Raw genomic sequence first — 20789 nt, forward strand, 5'->3', positions numbered from 1 at the left:
CTACATTTAATAGAATGATGAATAACTTGAGAGGAAGTCCCTAGCAAGGAAAGAACAGAAGTTTTACCCTCAGAGTCTGGAAAATCAGAAATAAGTTGACAGGCCTGAGAAAGAAGAGCCAACACATACCTAGAGATATGGGCCTGATAATTAATAGCTGTAAAAACTAGGGTAGCAGAAGTGTAAACCTTCTTACCCAGCCTTTCCATAGTTCTGCTGTCCTTGTCAGAAGGTAATAACTTGGGCAAATGAAGCAAATGAGATGGCTTATAAGAGGCTACAGACACCACAGAGGGGTCAAAAGCAGGATATTTATATAAAAAAATAAAAATCCTCAGGCACCTTATAACACCTGTCAGGTTTCTTGGGAGCAGGGGGCAGAGAATAAGGCGCATGACAGGCATTGGAAAAAGCATCTAGCAAAGCAGCCAAAACAGGACGAATAGCCGCAGGCTTAGGCGATTCCAAATTCAGCAACTCATAGTACCTCTTATAGATTTCAGAGACCTGAATGAATCCATCATCTTAGAAAGTGTTTCCCCAAAGGAAATTTCCTCAAAAGAAACAACAGGACTAAGAGAATCCTCCTCTTCTGACCCATAGTCCAAAGGAATAAGGATTTTAGTAGAATAAGTCAGCGATTCGTCATTGGAATCTGACTCATCCTCAAAAGAATCCTGTTCTCTAGGCCTTTTAAGGGGAGCAGAGGACTAAGGAGGAGCAGGAACTGAAACCCCTTGCGGAGGCATTAAGGACTTTAAAGGAGTAAATAGCACATGAGTAAAGGTCTGCCAGTCACTTTGTGGATCCCTAGGAGCAGAAGAAACATGTTCATGTTTTTGTTTCTTTTTTTATGGGAACATCCCCTCCAAAAACCTGAGAAGGCTAAGACCCTGGACGATAGTTAAGAACCATAGTAGGAACATCTTCCCCAACTAAAAACAGAGGAACTCCCATAGGCCCCTCAGGAAAAAAATCAACAGTGGTTCCCCTGAATGTCTGAGATGGACGCCTGCAAAGCCTCTTCAGACATGCTGCCAGCCAGATCCTCACCAGCCTCCAACACAGTCGTGGCAGAGAAATCTGACAACATAGCCAGAGGAAGGTCCGGGTTTGTAATGACCTCAAGAGAAACACCTGTCAGAGGCTGGACAGCAGAAGATTCCGGTTGCACCTTTTTCACCTTCTTCTTCCTAACAGCTGACCCTCAAGGCAGGATATTCCTCCCACTGCATCTTTAGTGAGAATCATAAGATGCTGGTTCTGAAGATACAAGGAAAGGGAAGAAAGTCTACTGTGAAGGGTGAATGCCTGACAAATTGAACAAGACATATGGTCATGAGAAGCTCCTAGACAAAAAAAGACACTTATTGTGGCAGTCTTAATGGGGAATCTGTCTCCCACACTGGCATTTACCCTTCCTGGATGACATTAACCTCAAGGAGTGCAAAACCAGACAAGAAAAAACAAAAACCCCAATGAGGCATTTATTTGTAGCTACAAAGAAGTAAGCAAACAGGCCTATGTAGCCACTGGAGAGCAAAATTGTGTTCAACTGGCAGAAAATGGATGCAGGTAAACAGACCAATAGTGAAAAGATATATTTGGACTGGCATTAAAGAATTTCTGACTATGGTAGGCCTGAACATCACCTTTATGCCCTACACTATACAAGGAGCATTTGGGTGAAATTCGGTGTACCTTTAAAGCAACAGGAGTCTTTGGTAGACTGGCCAGACATTGGGCTTCCACAGCCAGGAATCCCATATGTTAAGAATACTGCAGCAGTGAATGGAAGGACATTCTCAAAAGCCTCAGGAGGAGCGTACTCTACAGCATCAGTAAAGCTTTGAAGGACTTTACACCCAAACATGTCTTTTAGTCAGCTCAGCTTGAGCTACTTGATATTTTGGGCATGCGAAAGGTACCCTGAAGCTTTGGAAGCTGGCTGGCTGTTGTATCCTTGACAGGATAGAACCCATATTGCTAAGGCTATTGGAGAAGTGATCAATATGAAGAACTTCACCAGTTGTCAAGGATTAATCAGATCTAATGCTGGCATAAAGAAGCTTGTTGATGAAGCTGCTGTCATCTCAGGAAAAATCCTAACAACTCTGAAGGTGGTTAGGTAACAAGGACTCTTAAGCTCGAATAAGCCAGGCCAAATGCTGAAACATTGAGAACCCATTGTGGCTACCTTGGAGATAGTTGCTGCTATAAGGAGTGAATATGCAGCAGGAAAGCTGGTCATCTATAAAAGGAATCTTATTAGCAGAGATGGTAACCATCCATACAACCTGACTCATTAAGGATGGCTTAGTGAGGGTAGTCAAGTCATTTAGAAAGGGCAGCTAATTAGAGGAAGCTATGATGGGAACCCACTGGCAGAAGTTTTAGACAACACTAAAAAAATGTTTCACATTTTTAACAGTGGTCAACTGTAAGAACTGTAAAAAAAATGTATCCGCACAATAAAGGTTGTTCCATAATGAAAATGGCTTCACACAACAAAAAAATTCTTGCCTAGAAGGTTAAGATAGGCCACTTGTCACTCTCCTTCTTTGGACACAATAGAAGAGTCTTTGTCGATTCTGTTCAAGCACCTTTATTTTATACAAACACATCACGATAGAAGTTTACTGACATTAACTTAAGTAACTTATATACAAACTAAGTGCTGTAATCATACATGCTTACTCTCTGGCTGCACTCTCAAAATGGCACTAGAAATGGCACATGCGTAACATTTATACATGCACGGTCAGTCTTTGATGTGCTTCTTAAAGATACAGCACATAGCATGTGCTCTCTGATCTATATCCTCCCTCTTGAAAAACAAAACATGCAATGTTATAAATCTTTTGTCATACAGATATCACAGACAATTATCAGTCATGCATTTATACAACATATGATACATATATACACATAGTTAAGTCCATGTTGCTACATATTTCACACTAGGCTTAGATACTCGTCCATAACATGTGACATAAAACTGGGAATTGGGCTTAACTATTGGAGCTGTCTCTGAAAAATATTCGATCTTTGATTTACTTGGAACACCTTCAGGAATGGAATCAGAGGTAGGAACACATTCTGGCATGGAAAAAACATTTGGCTCACATTGACATTTAGAGTCTAAATCACTATAACAATGTTGTGATGATGATTCTGGTACAGGTAACAGATGTTTATGGTTTTGCCTGCACTGCGGACCTTCTGAGTCTATAAGGTAGGATCTCAAATCAGGACATTTGCCAATAACTTGACCTATGCAGTCGAAACCTTTTTGTCTTTGAAGTCTGACCATTCCTCCTTCCCTTAATGGGGAAAGAAGTTTGCTCGACTTGTCATATGATGACTTCTGGTTTGAATGCTTCTTAAATAATTGAGCATTGATGGTCTTATTATTCTTTGCTTTAGGCTTTAGTAGATTGGTAGTAATAGGTAGTGTAGTTCTTGTTTTCCTGGAAAGAAGTTGTTGAACAGGCGTTCCAAGAACATCATCATGTGGTACGTTCCAAAGTTTAAGCAGATTTAAAAAATGTTTAAATTGTCACATCTTGATCTTTCAAGTAGTTGTTTTGCACTCTGCACAGCATGCACAGCTAGGCTATTTGATTGAGGATACTCAGGAATGCTGGTAATATGTAGAAAGTCCCACGCTCTTGCAAATTTCTGAAATAAGTGGCTAGTAAATTGAGTACCATTATCGGAAATAACTTTGTACATACTACCATGGACTGAGAAATGACACTTAGGCTTAGTAATAACACTAGTAGATGTGAGATTAGATAGTAGATCAATCTCAAACCAATTTGAATAAGAGTCTACCAATGCCAATTAGTGTTGATTGTTCCACTCGAAAATGTCAGTTGCTACTGTCGACTAAGGTAGTTCAGGAGCTGGATGCAGATGAAGCGGTTCTCTTTGCAATTGTAGTCTAGTACTATTGCATACTGAACAAGAAGAAAGTACTTTATTAATGTCTTTTAATAATGAAGGCCAAAATACTAATTCTCTCACTCGCCTCTTAGTGGATGTGGAACCTGGGTGACCATGATGCAAAATCTGGATGTACTCATGTAAGGAAGCAGGAACAACAACTTTAGGACCTTTGAAAATAATGCCATCTTCCCTCAACATTTCACCTCTGTAGGGAAAATAGGTTTACACTTCTGGTGGTACACGATTGCTTTGATGACTACCCAACATTAAGGCAGTGATTGAGATTTTGCAAACTTGGATCAGCCTTTGTGTGATCTCTCAACTCATCAAGCCTAGTGCTAAAAAATTACACACTGCCATCACATCAAAGTAAAAATTCTCTGTGTCAAGCTGTTCCGTTGTATTCCTGGGTGATCTGGATAAGGTATCAGCCAGACAGAGTAGTTTGCCTTTTATACAGACCATTTTGAAGTCGTACTTTTGCAATTTGAGCATCATTCTTTGTAATCTTGCTGGACCTGAATGCATAGGCTTCTTTAGAATAGTAACAAGAGGTTGGTGGTAAGTTTCAATCTGAATAACTCAACCATAAATGATTGATTTCAACAATTGGCTAAGTTTCTGGCGTCATTTTAAGGGGTCCAGTATCTGTCTGCCTGGGATGACATGATTGACAGACCTCGATGCTTTGCCAGATATGGTCTGCATCAGTCACCCCTGGGCTTCTGGATACTGGCCAAGGCTCTTGCCACCCCTACAGTGCCTTTTTTAGGCAGTGTTCCAAAGACCAAATTACCACCATAACAGCTACAAACAAATGCAATCTGAGGGTTATGCTGCTCAGTGCTAGAAGTCTAAATCTCAAAATGCACTCGCTCGAAGCACTCCTTAAAATAGAGAACATTGACATTTGTGCTGTAAGAGAGACCTGGTTTAAAGCAGAAGAAAGCACCCCTGCACTACCAGTCTATAACTCATTCCACACCTTTTGGCCCCAGAACTTGGAGCAAAGCTCCAAACGTGGTGGTGTTTCCATATTCATAAAGAATGCGCACACTTCCAGACTGGTGGCCCAACATAACGCATCAGAGATACTTCAGGTGCAGCTAACATTGGGTAAGACAGTGATTCAGGTTGTAGCCAAACCATGTCCCAAGACTCACACTCCACGTTCCTAACACTCTTATACTGGGAAACTTCAACTACCCCTTCATTAACTGGGAAAACTACTCATGTACCAATACACTTGCCCAACGTTTCCTAGAATTCATTAATTCCAGTGCCCTGGACCAGCTCATTATTACCCCTCACTAGAGATAACAACATCTTTGACCTGGTCATTACTAACATGGGCGACCGCTGCTCTATACCAATAGTCAACTCCTCCCTGGTTAAATACGACCACAAAATAATCACCTTGGAAATCCACACCCCTCCCCCACAAAGGTAGCCACCATGAAAGATTTCTCCAAAGCTAACGTTGGGCTCCTAAAAACAGAGGTGGCTAACTTCACGGCACTCATGCAAATGGAGAAATAGCTGCATGATCGCCAAATCATACACCAATGCACTGTAGGAATACGTACACAAATGCATGGATCTCGCCATACCCAATAGAACCAAGATGCTCTTCTCCAAAAAAAGGAAGCCAATTTGGTGGTCCCTGCCATAAACAAACTCTACAACAGAAGGAGGAAACTGATGTGGAATAAGGTGAATTCCCAAGACTGGAAAAATTCCCTTATCAGCCTCAACAAAAAGTTTAGATCCTTCTTTAAATCTTCTAAAGCTGGCTATAAAAACAGGATTGCAGCAGATAGTAAGACAACCACAAGGCCTTCTATAGTTATGTAAAGAATCTCCACGGCAATACCCAGATTTGCTTCTGCACAATGGTACCTCCTATACTGAGCCAACAGATATTGCCAATATACTGGCTGACAGATTCAGTGCCAACTTTACCCCTCTCTCCCCTTCCCCAAAAGGACCAATCACAATACCAGTAGATTGCCAGGCACCCAGTATTACTGCTGCACAGGTTACAACAGCACTGTCCAAGGCCAAGAATACAGTTTGTATGGGACCTGACAATATCCCTGGCTATGTTTTACATGAACTACAGAGTGAACTGGCACCACACTTGTGTGCCCTGTTCAATCATAGCCTCACCTCAGGCTGTGTCCCTACTGAATGGCACACTGCTATAGTCATCCCTCTCCACAAAGGAGGACTGATTACAGACCCTGGGAACTATCGCCCCATTAGCCTGATGAGTCTGATATGAAAAGCTATGGAATGCATCATCATGGATCTAATAAACAAAGATATAGGGACTCTCCAAACTCTGGATCCCAAACAGTTTGGTTTTGTGAAGGGTAGATCATGCTTGCTCAACCTGGTCGACGTCTTTGAGTCAGTCACCAGAGCTGTGGATGAAGGCAAGGTGGTTCATGCAGCCTACCTTGATCTGGCCAAGGCCTTTGATACCATTCCCCACTCACATCTATAACTAGGTGGGCTGAAAATTAGCTTACAGATAGAACCCACAGTGTGGAAGTAGCTGACTCCAAGTCAGACTGTCAACCAATCATGAATGGAGTCCCACAGGGTTCAATCCTGGGTCCTCTCCTGTTTGATATCTATTTCTCTGTAGTCCAGGCCAACATGAAGGGACTCTGGCTGACAATGTTCTTAGATGATTTCAAGTTGGGAGCTATTATTAACTCCCCAAGTGATTTTGACATCCTACAGATAGGCCTCACTGAGACCAACGACTGGTGTCAGAACCATGGCCTTAAGTTCAGTGCCAAAAAATGTGTCATGATCCCCTTCAGGAAAAATCCGGTTCCCATGAATTACCACATTGATGGTAGTCCCCTGAACACAGAAGGCATTATAAGAGATCTAGAAACACAGGTTGACAGCAACCTCTCTTTTGACCACCATATCGTTACTGTGGTCAGAAAGTCCTTCTATGTGGCACATCTCATTACTAAGGGTTTTGCATCCAGGAAGAAAGAGGTCGTTGTCTTCCTCTATTCTTCCCTCATTAGGCCAATCATCGAGTACAATGACCCATTTGGCATGTACCTCACTAGACACCTGCAACAACTGGAGAGGTCGCAAAAGTACCTCACAAAAAGTATCCTAGGCCTTAAACACTTGTCCTATATGGACAAACTCAAAAAAACTCCAACTATTCTCGGTCTCATATCGCCTACTTAGAGGCAATGTCTGCTTGACTTACAAAGCCATGTCTGACCCAGCTCTGTTAGAAATGCTACATCTAAAGAAATCCCAATCCCTCCATACCACATGCTCCAGAGACATCTACCTCATTACCACAATCAACAGAACATGCTGGAGGGACAGGTTCATACCCCAGAGACTGCCCATGCTATGGAATAGACTTCCCATACATGTCAAACAGAGCACCTCACTGGCCCTCTTCAAGAGAACTCTTGGTGAGTGGATGGGAAATAGAAAATTCACCCCGGGGATCACTCCAGTGACTCTATTTGACAGCGACACTGGGAGCTAAGGTTGAGTGGCATGATACCAGGGTAATCCTATGGGCTAGGCTTGTAAAGGCTCCAGGGCCATTAGCCTAGTACACACCTATGGACCTATGAACCTATAAATGTAATAATGAAACTTGGAACATGCAAATACTATTGCCAAAAATTCTTTCTCAATTTGTGCATACTGCATCTCGGTTTGGGTAAGTGTTGTAGATGCATAGGCTACTGGTCTGCTCTCTTGAAGTACAACTGCACCTAGACCAAATTTTGAAGCATCACAGGAAAGAGTAACTGGTTTGTTCACATCATAGTAAGTAGGTGGGGTGGCAATTTTCTGCTTGAGGTCTTCAAATGCCTTCTGGTGCTGTTCTAACCATGATGATGCAACATTTTTGTGCATTAGATCTCTTAAAGGTGCTGTCAACTGACTAAACTCTGGTATAAATTTCCTAAATAGTTGACCATGTCTAAGAAATGCTGTAGAGCTTGAACATTGTCTGGTGCTGACATCTCAAGAATAGCTGCTTGCTTCGTCGGGTCTGGTCTCAAGCCAGCACCGGTAAATAATTACCCTACATATGTAACTTTTGGGAGTCTGAATTTGCACTGCAAAGGACTGAACTTCACATGCTCTGATTAGAACTTTCTTTAGGTTTCTGTCATGCTCTGCTTCCCCATTGCCTCCCACCGATGAATGATCTACTATTATGGCACAAGGATAACCAAAAGAATTTGCTCCATTGCACGTTGAAAGACTTCACTTGCAGAATTTATTCCAAATCTGCCAAACAGAGTACCAAAAGTGGTTAGTAATGAGGATTTGTGATCAAGCATCACTTGCCAAAATGAAGTCTTTGCATCCAAGACAGAAATAACAGTGGCATTTGTTATTAGGGCTGTGACCTCTCTGACTGTGCGCATTTGATGATATGGTCTTTTCAATGCTTTGTTCAAATCTCTTGGGTCAATGCATATTCTGATTTCGTCTGAGCCTTTTTTATGAGCTGCTACCATAGACGACATCCATTCAGTTGGTTCTGTAACTGTAGAAATTACACCTTGCCTGCACCATTTTATCCAACTGAGACTTAACTTTGTCCTGCATAGCTATTGAAACTCTTCTTGCTGGTCTGACTACTGGAGGGATCTCTGGGTCTAACTTCATGGAATACACTACTGGAAGTAGTTTGCCCAATCTTTCATTGAAAACATCAGCACATTCTGAGAAAATGGTTTGAGAAAAATTAGAACTAGGAGATGCACTTATGTGATGAACTTATTTCGTAAAAGAAAGCAGATTCATTCTCAAACTGTCTTTGAGACCCAATAAAGACTGTACTGGTCTTCTGACTATATAGAATAACAAGTTGTAATAGTTCTTGGCCAAATAACATGAAAGCATCACTGAGCCTTCAGTCTGAATCTCTTCACTCCATAAGCAACAAGATTTGCACTACTGGCCACATTGAGTTGCTCATTAGTTCTCACTCTAGTAAATGTGTCTGCTGATATAACATTTCACTTTAAACCAGTGTCTACTTTAAGCTCTGTGGATTTACCATTGATTCGGACAGTACAGAACACTTCGCTTTTTGCCAATAAATTCACTGCATCAACTCTTTCACCAATTACTGATACACCATCGACATAGAAAGATGACTGCTGCGTCTCTACTTGATTAATCTGCTTTTTTGTGTAACCTTTCTTTACAACTGTGTGAGGTTTACCTGATTTGCAAACTTTTTGGAAATGGTTCCATTTTTTATACTTGTGACATTGCTGACCGAATGCTAAGCATTTCTCTCTTTTAGACTCATGATTTGCACCACAATTGTGACAGTTAACAATAAAGCTGCACTTGTGTTTTGCCGGTTCATGCTTGTACTGTACTGAGCATGCTCATTTAACTGAACTGGTTGTAGAACTTGCTGGAAAACTACATAGTTTTCTTGATGAGCCAGCAGGCGGTGTTGCTGTCATGTGCTTAGGCCTGTTTCTGTTTGCCATGTGCTACATGCTGTCTACGTTTGCTCTGGAGTCTGCTGAAACCATGCTCTTTTCACTTGCAGCATACTTGTGTATTTTTCTATCACTTCATGGATTTGAATAAAAATGTCACACATGAAAAACAATTGGCTAAAAACACAAAAAGAAAAATCTAGCAAAGCTAGAATTTCCACTGTGTGATACCTTAAACCTCTTGAATCAGAGACTGCATGGGATATATGTAAATTACCCTTTAAGGATATCAGATGTTTCAGCTAAATGGCATTTCTGAATGTCCGTGACTTTTTTTCCTTTTACTTTTAAGTCTTTTTGTGGACAATTTCAGGCCAATAAAGCCAAATCCCTCTAGCTGTGGACATGCATGTTTCTGCCTTCTTATGACATCATCAGCACAGCATAAGAGGAATGTTTGACTTTTGGAAACACAGTGTAGTCATACCCAACTGATATCCATAAACCTAAGGGTGTCTACAAAATATCCCAACTAACAAACTAAAACAATGAGTAAAAAGGTCACACAGGAAAACCAATTGGTTAAAAACACAAAAAGAAAAGGAAAAAGGTCATGGACATTCAGAAATGCCATTTAACTGAAACATCCGATATCCTTAAAGGGTAATTTACATATATCCTATGTTGCCTCTGATTCAAGAGGTTTAAAGTATCACACAGTGGAAATTCTAGCTTTGCTAGATTTTTCTTTTTGTGTTTTTAATCAATTGTTTTTCCTGTGTGACCTTTTTATTCATTGTTTTAGTTTGTTAGTTGGGATATTTTGTAGACACCCTTAGATTTATGGATATCAGTTGGGTATGACTACCCTGTGTTTCCAAAAGTCAAACATTCCTCTTATGTTGTGCTGATGATGTCATAAGAAGGCAGAAGCATGTATGCATGCCCACAGCTAGAGGGGTTTGGTTTTATTGGCCTGAAATTGTCCATAAAAAGACTTAAAAGGAAAAAAAGGCATGGACATTCAGAAATGCTATTTAGCTGAAACACCTGATATACCTAAATGGTAATTTGCATATATCCCATGTTGCCTCTGATTCAAGAGGAAAATATCTCACAGTGGAAATTCTAGTTTTGCTAGATTTTTCTTTTTGCATTTTTAATCACTTCATGGATTTGGCAAATCTCTATGGCTTTATTCAATGTTAAGTCACTATCACAAAGCAAGATCTTTCTCACAGCAGCACTATTAATACTACACATGAGCTTGCCTTTTATTAACTCATCTTTTAAGTCACCAAACCAACACATTTTAGCCTTATTTCTCAGATCAGTTATAGAAGCTGCAAAAGTTTCCTCTGGTTTCTGATCTCTCATGTAAAACAAATGTCTCTCTACTGTAATATTTCTCTAGGGGTTACACATTTCTCTGAACTTGCGCTTCAAACACTCGGGGGTCTTTACTTGACTCAGCCTGTACAACAATATGATGGTTTTCACCTTCTGCTTCATATACTGCTGGAGCATACACAAATGAATGCTCTCATTCTATGGCCTCTGACCCAACAGAGTTTAGCAAAATGAATGCCTTGGCGTGTGCATTTTTATCTGAATAAGCTGCTTGTATAAAAATATCATACTCTTTCTCAAATATTCTCCAATTCTTTGCAATATTCTTATCAAACACAAAGTATGAGAGGTTGGCATAGTGGTTAAGGTGTTTACCTTACAGACACAAGGTTCAGGATTTGATTCTCGCATGGGGTAATTGGCTAGACTTAAAATGGCCTACAAGGACAGTTAGCCTAGTACTAATCTATGAACCTAAGAGGTAAGGGCTTTTGAAATCCATCTGCCATATTAACACATACCAGTGAAGGGTTTTGCAAATAAGCATGAGTACAAACGCATATGCCAGAAATTTATGCCAGTACTTGTAACTTTGCTGAATAACAAAACGAGCCTCTGTATAACTGAACTTTGCAAAATAAGTCTCTCTCAGGCACTGTATTACTTTTGAAATTACTATATTGCATGAAATCACCTCTTAGTATAAAACATATCAAATAAATGCACAATGCAAATGAACTGAGCAGGAGAAGCTCAGAGTCAATAACGTTTCGAAGTAATGGCACTCTGCGTATAAACTGTACACAACACACTGAAACTTCCCCAAAATGGCAGTACCTTTCTAGGCAATTCTCTACAGTACAAGAAACACTCTGTAATGGCACCACTTTGCGAATAGACACACCCAGCACAATTAACTTTTCAAAATAGCTATACTTTGACTTCGCTTCACGAAATAGTTGCACCTTGCAACACAAGTAACTCTTCAAAATACATGCACAGTAATAAGCACACAATGTAAGCACTTTTACAGACTTTGAGATACTTCAAATAACTTTTTTATGCCCTTGATACAATACAAAGCCATAGTTATGCCAAAACACAGCACTTTGCCAAAAAACATGCAGTCGCCTTGCTTAGCTTACATTAATGTGCCCCTTTTTGCCCTTATTATATTTGTTTTTCTCATTTAATCTCTTGTCATGCCCATTGTACTTTTCTTGTGCTCATTTTACTCTAAACATGCCTGTTTTGCTTTTAAACATGCTCATTTTACTTTTCTGTTAATTGTTTCATCAAACACCTTTACTTTAAACATTTCCTTTAGTTAGTACACCTCTCATGCCTACCACTTGTTTAATAATTTGTAATGACCCATTTTGTCCTTTTTATGAAATAAGTAGCTTGTGCATATTCTCATTACCTTTGCTTCTTTTCTGGCTCTTTTTCATGGTAGTTTCTCTTAGTTTACCTTCACTGTCATCTCTGCACCTCATGGCTCCGAATTTTATTCTCTGCGATCCTGGTTCTGACACCATATCGCTCTCCTTCTTTGGACACAATAGAAGAGTCTTCATAGGTTCTAATCAAGCAGCTTTATTTTTATATAAACACATCACGATATATGTTTACTGACTTTAACTTAAGTAACTTATATACAAACTTACTGCTGTAATCATACATGCTTACTGTCTGGCTGCACTCTTAAAATGGCACTAGGAATGGCACATGCCTGGCATTTATACATGCACGCTCAGCCTTTGACGTGCTTCTTAAAAATACAGCACATAGCACATGCTGTCTGATCTACACCACTGATATTGATGTTTTGTGAAATAGGAGCGGTATGAAGGTTTTCACAGTGGCATAAAAGTTGTTTTTCGTAAGGAAAACCTAAGTACTATTCATCCAAATGATCCAGCAATCAGAATGCTGGTCACATAATGGGGAGAGATGGATGGCACTTTGGTGACAGTAAAATGGCATGATGCAAGCCCACTAGCTAGACAAGGGTGGGAATAAGTGAAGAGCTGACTGTATGCCAGGAATATAAGCAGACTAAAGAAAAAGTTTGTCCAAAGGATTCTGGAGTGCATCAAAAGTAGGGATGTATTTTTACCTGGAAGCAAATGCAGATTACTAACTAGAAGAACACTCCTTTGATAAAGAAGTCTGTTATCTGGAATGGATATTAATCTAAAGCAGGTAACAGTGCTTTAGTACCAGAAATGCAGACCTAAAAAGAGAAAACTGATCCAGGAACTCCAAGTACAGTACAACTATGTACACCCATCACTTCTATTTAAACTGATAATGGTAATAATGCAGCCTGTAGTATAGTCTAGAATAGTAGGACAGCCTCCAACTAATAAAAGGTAAAAGGTGCTGCAATTCTAATGGTAGTTGTATGGCAAAGGACATTGGCGGTAATCAGAATTTACCCGTAGATAACACTTTAGTTTCCATCAATGAAAGCAGTCTACAGAAGTTGGTCCAGACATACTTTGCATGCTCAAATGGTAAAGATGATTGCCACCTGGGAATGCAAGTCAGTCTAATAGATGCATGCAAACACTAGCAGGAAAAGCTTGTTTAGGATTGGAAGATTGCCTGGTGACACACAGAAGAGGCCCTGTCGAAAGATTACCATATCAGTTTAGTGATTATCCATTTTACAGATGCCTGCCATTTTAGTCTTAGATTAAAGATTGTGATCTTTGGTAAAGTAGCTTGTTGACTATATGTTCCTAAGACCATTAAGGAGGTAAGTTAGCAAGGATAATAACTGACAGACAGAAATAAGCTACAAGTCTAACAGATAAAGAAACAGCACGGGTACAGGACATTTGAAAAGATGAGGTTATTCAAGAAGCTGTAACACTGCTCCAGATTTGGAATACTGTTAATAAGGAAAAAACAATAAAGACATTCAGAAGCTGTAAGGATTGTCAATTATAAGAATAGCTAGTTGTCCAGAAGCAGCAATGCTTTTTGAAAATAGTAAGCATCCAGAGTACTGCAGCAGAAAGCAAAGACTGCCTGAAGGCTATAGCAAAGATGCTACCTGTCTGAGAATGGGTGTGCTCCTGGGAACAAAATCAGTGCTCTTGTTAGATGGAATGTTTGGCATCTTGGATAAAAAACGGTAGGATGTGGTCTGTTTTCCAAAAGGCATGATATATGACTTAACAACTGAAAATTACTCCTAGAGAAATGGTCGGATGCTGTACAAGAATGACAATCTGATGCATCATTTGTAAATGCAACCTAGAACATAACCATTCACTGACTGACCAATGTGGATGAAAGAAAGTGATAGTTATCTAGGAATCTACAATTTACAGCAATGTGGCCAGCTGTCCATTCACAGAGAGAAAGATTAAGCACAACAATGAGGAAATCTATAAAGACAAGATGCACTTAAGCTATGTCGAAACTAACTGAAGTGAAACAGCAGACACAAGGCTGATGCTTATAACATTGTCATAAGTTACATCTCCTTAAGGTGATGCTAAAGAAACAGAGCAACTATACTTACGTCAGGCAATCTTCCTGTAGCATCTTCAATATGAACCCCTCACGATGCCTGGTAAATCCGTTAACCATTTTCAGTCACTGAGGTCCAGGGTAATTTGTCTTTCTAACACAGTTGATAATGACAACAATCTTAGTTATGATGATGATATGAAAAGAGAAATAGAAGAAAGTTCCACTGGACCTTTTAGTGCTCCCAGAATATTTTAATTTTAGAAGACAGAATTACAGGTAATGTTCACAGTTCCCTTAAAAACAAAAAGGCACAGCTTCCAACTTAGTAAATTAACTAGCCAGAAACAAAAAAGCAGTCAATGCACTGCATATATCAAACTGGTCTGACTTTCCACACACTTGTTAATTTATGCAATTGTTAACTGATCTGGAAAAGTACTGTTAAGTACTTGTAAAGAGTGGTAAAAACTTTTAAGTGTGTCTCCTTAAAGGTGTATAAGGCAAATCCTCTTACGATCCCTGTGACAGTTTACCTAGTACTGCTCCTGTGGAAAAGTATGATCATTCCAGTGAATGTTAGGACACAAGTGTGATATAGTAAGATAATTATTTAGCTATATATTAACCAGGCAAGTTAACACATTTGAAGATCTCACTCACAATCTGAACCAAAACAAGCAATATCAGATACCTTGTATTTCAAAAAAATAAAAAAATACGATTTAATTGTAACCAGTAGAACAAATGTGTGGGTATATGGCTAAGAGTAGTAGAATAGATTCAGACTAGAGCAACCTGATATGATGATAACCAACAGGGAAAATTCTCCAAGAATTAAGAACAGTGGAGACAGAAGTCTTCCAAATACTAGATATAAAGTTAAGCACATCAAACATGGCAGAACTATTCCAAGGAAGAGAAGAATCTTTTCTCTAAAGTATTTTTTGAGCAATACAATAAAGAATTATTAAGTCAGATACACTTGAAAAATAAAAAGTGAAAGCAGATTAGGCCAATAAAAAGTTAGGAAGTGCATGTGCCACCAAGCATGCATGTCCTGTAGTCTACCAGGTTTCCAGCTTATTAAAAAACCCCTTCAAATTCATGTATTGGGGGATGGGAGGGGGGTCAGGAAACAAGGAAATAAGTGCTGCCAAAATAGGTACAGTTGACAGCATACATGTCCAGAGTTTTTGCCTCATATCTTTGCTGTATTTTTCAGAAAATTGTGGTTTTCTAGCAAATCATAACAGATTTAATTCAAAAACTAATGACAGACATTTGAGTTACAGACTTCATACCCTTCAGAAAATTCAGACTAATGCAAAACCTGTTATTCTGTCAACTTTCTAAGTTTTTAAGGGTAATATTTAAAAATTGTTCCTATTTTGGGCCTTTGTCCCCCCATTATTTATAGCTTTGTCCAGATTTCTTGCTTTAAGAGGTTGTGAGGTATAGTTGAGAGAGTTTAGGCAGCAGGAATCTTTTAACATCCTTCACCAAAATGTTCAAAGTCACATTCAAATGGAGGAGCAGGCAAAATGAGTCAGGTCGGTGCCATGCCCTTTAACTTTATTCTCGTTTTTTAATTTCTCCAAATGTTTAGAACATGTATAAAATGATAAGAATGAGCTTCCAGAATGTCATCTTTGATGCGATGTAGACAAAATACCTCATCACCCATACACACACACACACACACACACACATGCATGCATGTGCACACACACACACACACACACACACACACACACACACACACACACACACACACACACACACACACACACAATACAACATTTGCCTATCTAGCCTCAGTGAAATTGACCAGACCAATGAAAATATCTGGGCTACATGTTTTTTTTTCCTTACTTTCAAGTGCCACTGGAAAAAAATAAGTTATGTCTTACCATAACATTTGTGTTGCCCATTTTCATTTTTCCTCAAAGTGTGGGTTTTGTTCCAATCCCTTGGAACCAATTCAGCTACTTCTACAGCTCATGGAAACCAAAAACTCTTGAGCTCAGGCCTTACCCACAATGCACTTAGGCACATTACCTCAGATCAAGTTTGCTGATAGAAAAACAGAATAGAAGAGGACATTTTTAGGTAGACCATATCTGGAACTAGAAATACACCAACAAATGGTAATAATCTGTGTAACTGCACATTCTTCCAAAAGCCAAACCTGGCAGGGATAAGGAGAGTGGGGAGTTGAGGAAAAATGAAAATGAACAACACAGATGGAACATTATGGTAAGACATAATTTCTTTATCTGATGTTGTCAATTTTCATTTTCCCCTCAACACGTGGGACAGAGTCCCCAGCTACCTATAGTCTTGGGTGGACTCAAGGAAGGATATTCCTAGCACCACTGAGCCGAATGATGCCCTACCCTGAGAGAACAAATCCAATTTGTAATGAGTAATAAAAGTATGTGGAGATGCCCAAGTCGATGCTGCACAAATGTCATCCATGGATCTTCTAGACTGTAAAACAGATGAAGTTGCTACAGCTCTAGTTTGAATGGGTTTTCAAAGATTTTGGCAAAGTGACACCCAATTTGTTATAAACAAAATAAATACAATAAGTGAGCCATTTAGCCAATATTACCATGTTCACTTGTTTCCCTAGCTTGGTATGTAAAAAGGAAATAAATAATTGATCAGATTTTCTGAAATCTTTTGTCCTGTAAAGATAAAATTTTAATTGTCTGTGAACATCCAACAGATGCAAAGAATATTCACCCTTGTTGGAATATTCGGGAAAGAACACTGGAAGATTAATGTACTGATGAAGATTGGTCTCAGAAACTACTTTTGGTAGAAGGGATGGATTGGTATGAAGTGAAGCTGTCTTTACGGAAAACCAGATATCGTGGTTTAGACGATAGGGCTTGAATCTCTGAAATTCTTCTAGCAGAAATAATTGCTATCAAGAAATAGTTTTCCAAGACATTCAAACGGGGGGGGGTGAATGATTGTTTATAATATGAAATTAACATCCTAAGGCGGGGTAGGATCCTTGTATGGAGATTTTAAGAGAAAGATACCCTTTAAAAAGGCTTTATAAAGTTTGTGAGATGCCAGTGACTATCCTTGTAAACCAATGAGAAAGTTGGAGATAGCCACTAATTGGACTTTAATTGTGGAGCTCGAAGCACCATCATTGAAAAGTGAGGCTAAAAATTGAATAATCTTGTGGAATGGAGCTGAAAAAGGGTCAACCTTATTTTGGAGAGCCCAATGCACATACCATTTCTATTTACTATTGTAGAGCTTTCATGCAGATGGTTTATGAGAAGACAAAAGAATGTATCTGACTGGAGAAGAGAGCATAGGAAGTCTGGCTACTAGTGGATTTGGAGAAGTCAAGCTGTCAGCTTGAGATTTGGAATGTCTGAGTAAACAATGCCTGTTGGGTGAGACAGGAGATCTTGACTTGGATCCAGAATCCAAGGTTGTTGCAATAGATGAGGCCAAAGGAATGGAAACCAAATCTGCCGGGACCAAAAGGGGACAATGAGGATGACCTTGCTCTTCAACTTGACTACTTTCTGTAAGAATTTGAGGATTAATGGAGATGGTGGAAAGGCATATAGGAGACCAGGGGGCCAATTATGCAGAAAAGAATCCCTCAGAAACTCCTCTTCTGGGGGAAATCAGGGCAAAGTAGCTGCTGCATTTGTTGTTTAGGGATGAAGCAAACAGGTTACAACAAGGCTGACCCCAAGTCTGGAAAATCTCATCCAATGCTTTTCGATTGAGGGACCATTCATATGGTAACAATATGCACCTGCTCAATTTGTCTGCTATCACATTTGACTTCCACAGAATGTGCATTGCTATCAGAAAATGGTTGGATGGCATCACCCATTGCTACACCCTGAACGCTTCTCAGCTTAGAGGATAGGGTCTAGCTTCCCTTTTCTGTTGATGTACCAGACTACTGACATGTTGTCTGATTGAATCGCAATAGTTCCTAGAGGGAGAACATCCTGAAAAGCTTGCAAATCTAATAGCACAGCTCTCATCTCCAGAACATTTATGTGCAGATTGGCCTCTGTTGGGGACCAAGTGCCTTGGACTGTCTTCCTCTGCCAATGCCCCCCACCATAGCTGGGAAGCATCCATGGTCATTGTGGCTTTGGGCTGTGGGAGAATGAATGAACAGCCTTGAGAAACTTGATCCAAATGAATCCACCAGATGAGATCCCTTTTGCATGCACTGGTGATAGAGATGGGCATCAACATAGGGTGGTGAAAAATGGACCATTGTGTTGCAAGCAGTTATTGTAGAATTCTCATATGGAATCTGACGAGGGGAACTAGAGTTATAGATGCTGCCATGGATCCCAGTGCTTGGAGAACTGAACGTGCTGGAACCTTGTGGGTGTTGATTATGGCTAGTACTTGATTCCCAATTGTCTCCCATCTTGATGGGGGAAGTGCAGCTATTATGTTCCTTGTGTTCAAGGAAGATCGTATAAAGTCCATGGTTTGAGTTGGTTCGAGCAGAGAATTTTTCAAAGTTTATTGTAATGCCCAGGTAAGAACATAGTTGTAGAACTTTCTCTCTTGCCTCCAGCAGTTGATGCCTAGTGGTAGCAGTGATGAGCCAGTTATCCAGGTATGGAAACACACAGAATCCCTGCAGTTTTAAGTGAGCTGCTACTACTGCCATGTATTTGGTGAACACCCTTGGGGCTGTGGTTAGGCCAAAGAGCAAAACCCTGAATTGGTAGTGAATCACTCCCAACTGGAAGCCAAGGAACCTTCTTGAGCATCTGTCCATTTTTATGTGGTAGTATGCATCTTGAAGGTCTATCAAGCACATCCATTTGTCATTTCCCAGAAAGGGGGAATGGATTGAACCATGACCATTTGGAATTTGTTTTTTTGAATAGATTTGTTCAAGTTGCTGACATCCAGAATTGGTCTCCAGTCCCGTCTTTTTTGGCTGTAAGAAGAATCTTGAGTAAAATCTTGATTATCTCTGGTCTGGTGGTACCTCCTAAATTACTCTTTTTTCTAGTAGCTTCTGTATTTGTATGGCTCCTTGTTCCCTCTGACTAGGTGGGATGCCTGGGAATTTCTTTGATGGGGGGGTTGGAAAAATAGTATCATATAACTTCTAATAATGATCCTCTGCACCCATGTATCCAAAGAGATTAGTAGCCAGGCTCTCTGGTGCAGGGATAAGTGAACTCCAATTGCCTCCAGAGGGAGACAATCAGGCCTCCTTTCAGGAGTGCTGGAATGATCTACCAGAGAAGGAATCTCTGAAACTCTGATTCTGTGGGACTCTTCTGCTGTGAGGGTGGCGTCTTCCATTAAAGATCCCCCTCTGCCCCTAGGCAAACTCTCACCATGTGTGTCCTGGGTAAACCCTTGGGATTTTCTGAACCATATTTTCCCACTGCTTCACTGATTTCTAGAAAAAGGTCTCTGAGGAGTGGAAAAACATACGCCCATGGCAGAAAGGGTTTTACCAACCTTCTCATGCCTGGTCAATGTACCTCTGACTGTAGGGCCAAACAAGGATGAGCCATCAAAGAGAGCATTGACAAATGAAGACTTGAAGGGCTCCAAAAAGTCACATAGGTGCATCCAGTCATGCCTTCTTATGGAAATGCCTGACCCACTACTCTAGGAGTTCCTTTGGCTGCATGTGAAATTAGCCTCATGGGAGAATTAGATGTGAAGGTTAGGGTGGCCAACTGAGAGGTAACAGACTCATGTACCTCTTCTGGAACAGCTCCTGAGAGTGTATCTGAAAGTTCTTTAATCAGATCCTGTTTCAATCTAGTAAAGTGTGCCAGGTAATTCAAGGACTAAACAGCAAAGGTTGATGATGCATAAGCTCACTTCCCAAACCTATCCATCGTCCTAGACTTCTTCTTGGGAGGATGGATAGAGGAACTTTCCTCTGATAGTTCCTTCTTCGTGGCAGCCACTACCACCATGGCATCTACAGGCAACCCCTTGGTCCAAAAATGTTTATCCTCAGGGGCCATGAAAATTTTTTCTGGTCTCTTGGGGATCAGCTCTATCGAGTCAGGCACCTTCCATGCCCACCCAAAGATCAACTCAATGGGCTAATCAGCAGGCAGAGATACCCAGGAGGTAGATGGGTGGGTACCAAAAGCTTGCAGGTACATGGATTCCTTAGGTGAAGCATTAATGGGCTTCCAATAATCCCTCTGCTTAAGGATTTCTAAGATGTCTCCAAAGGCAACATCATCAGGGGGTGATCTGGGAGACCCTTTGCCTTCCTCGGAATCTGTGTCTTTTGTGATATACTCTTCCAGGGAGTCTAAGTGTTTCCTCTTGCACAGCTTCTTCCTAGGGAACTCCTCAGTGGAGTGATCTGGGGAGGTTTTGGAAGAAGAAGGGGTACCCTGCTAGGTAACTTGAGACTTTGGTACTCACTGTCCCTGTGGAGGGAATGGTTGAGGCTCTAAGCATGAGAGTAACAGGGATAGTGGTTCAAAGGGAGGAATGGCCCAACTTACTGAC

This window comes from Protopterus annectens, chromosome 6.part0, assembly GCF_019279795.1.
Source record: "Protopterus annectens isolate FY-2018-M chromosome 6.part0, PAN1.0, whole genome shotgun sequence".
In the NCBI taxonomy this organism is placed as follows: domain Eukaryota; kingdom Metazoa; phylum Chordata; order Ceratodontiformes; family Protopteridae; genus Protopterus; species Protopterus annectens.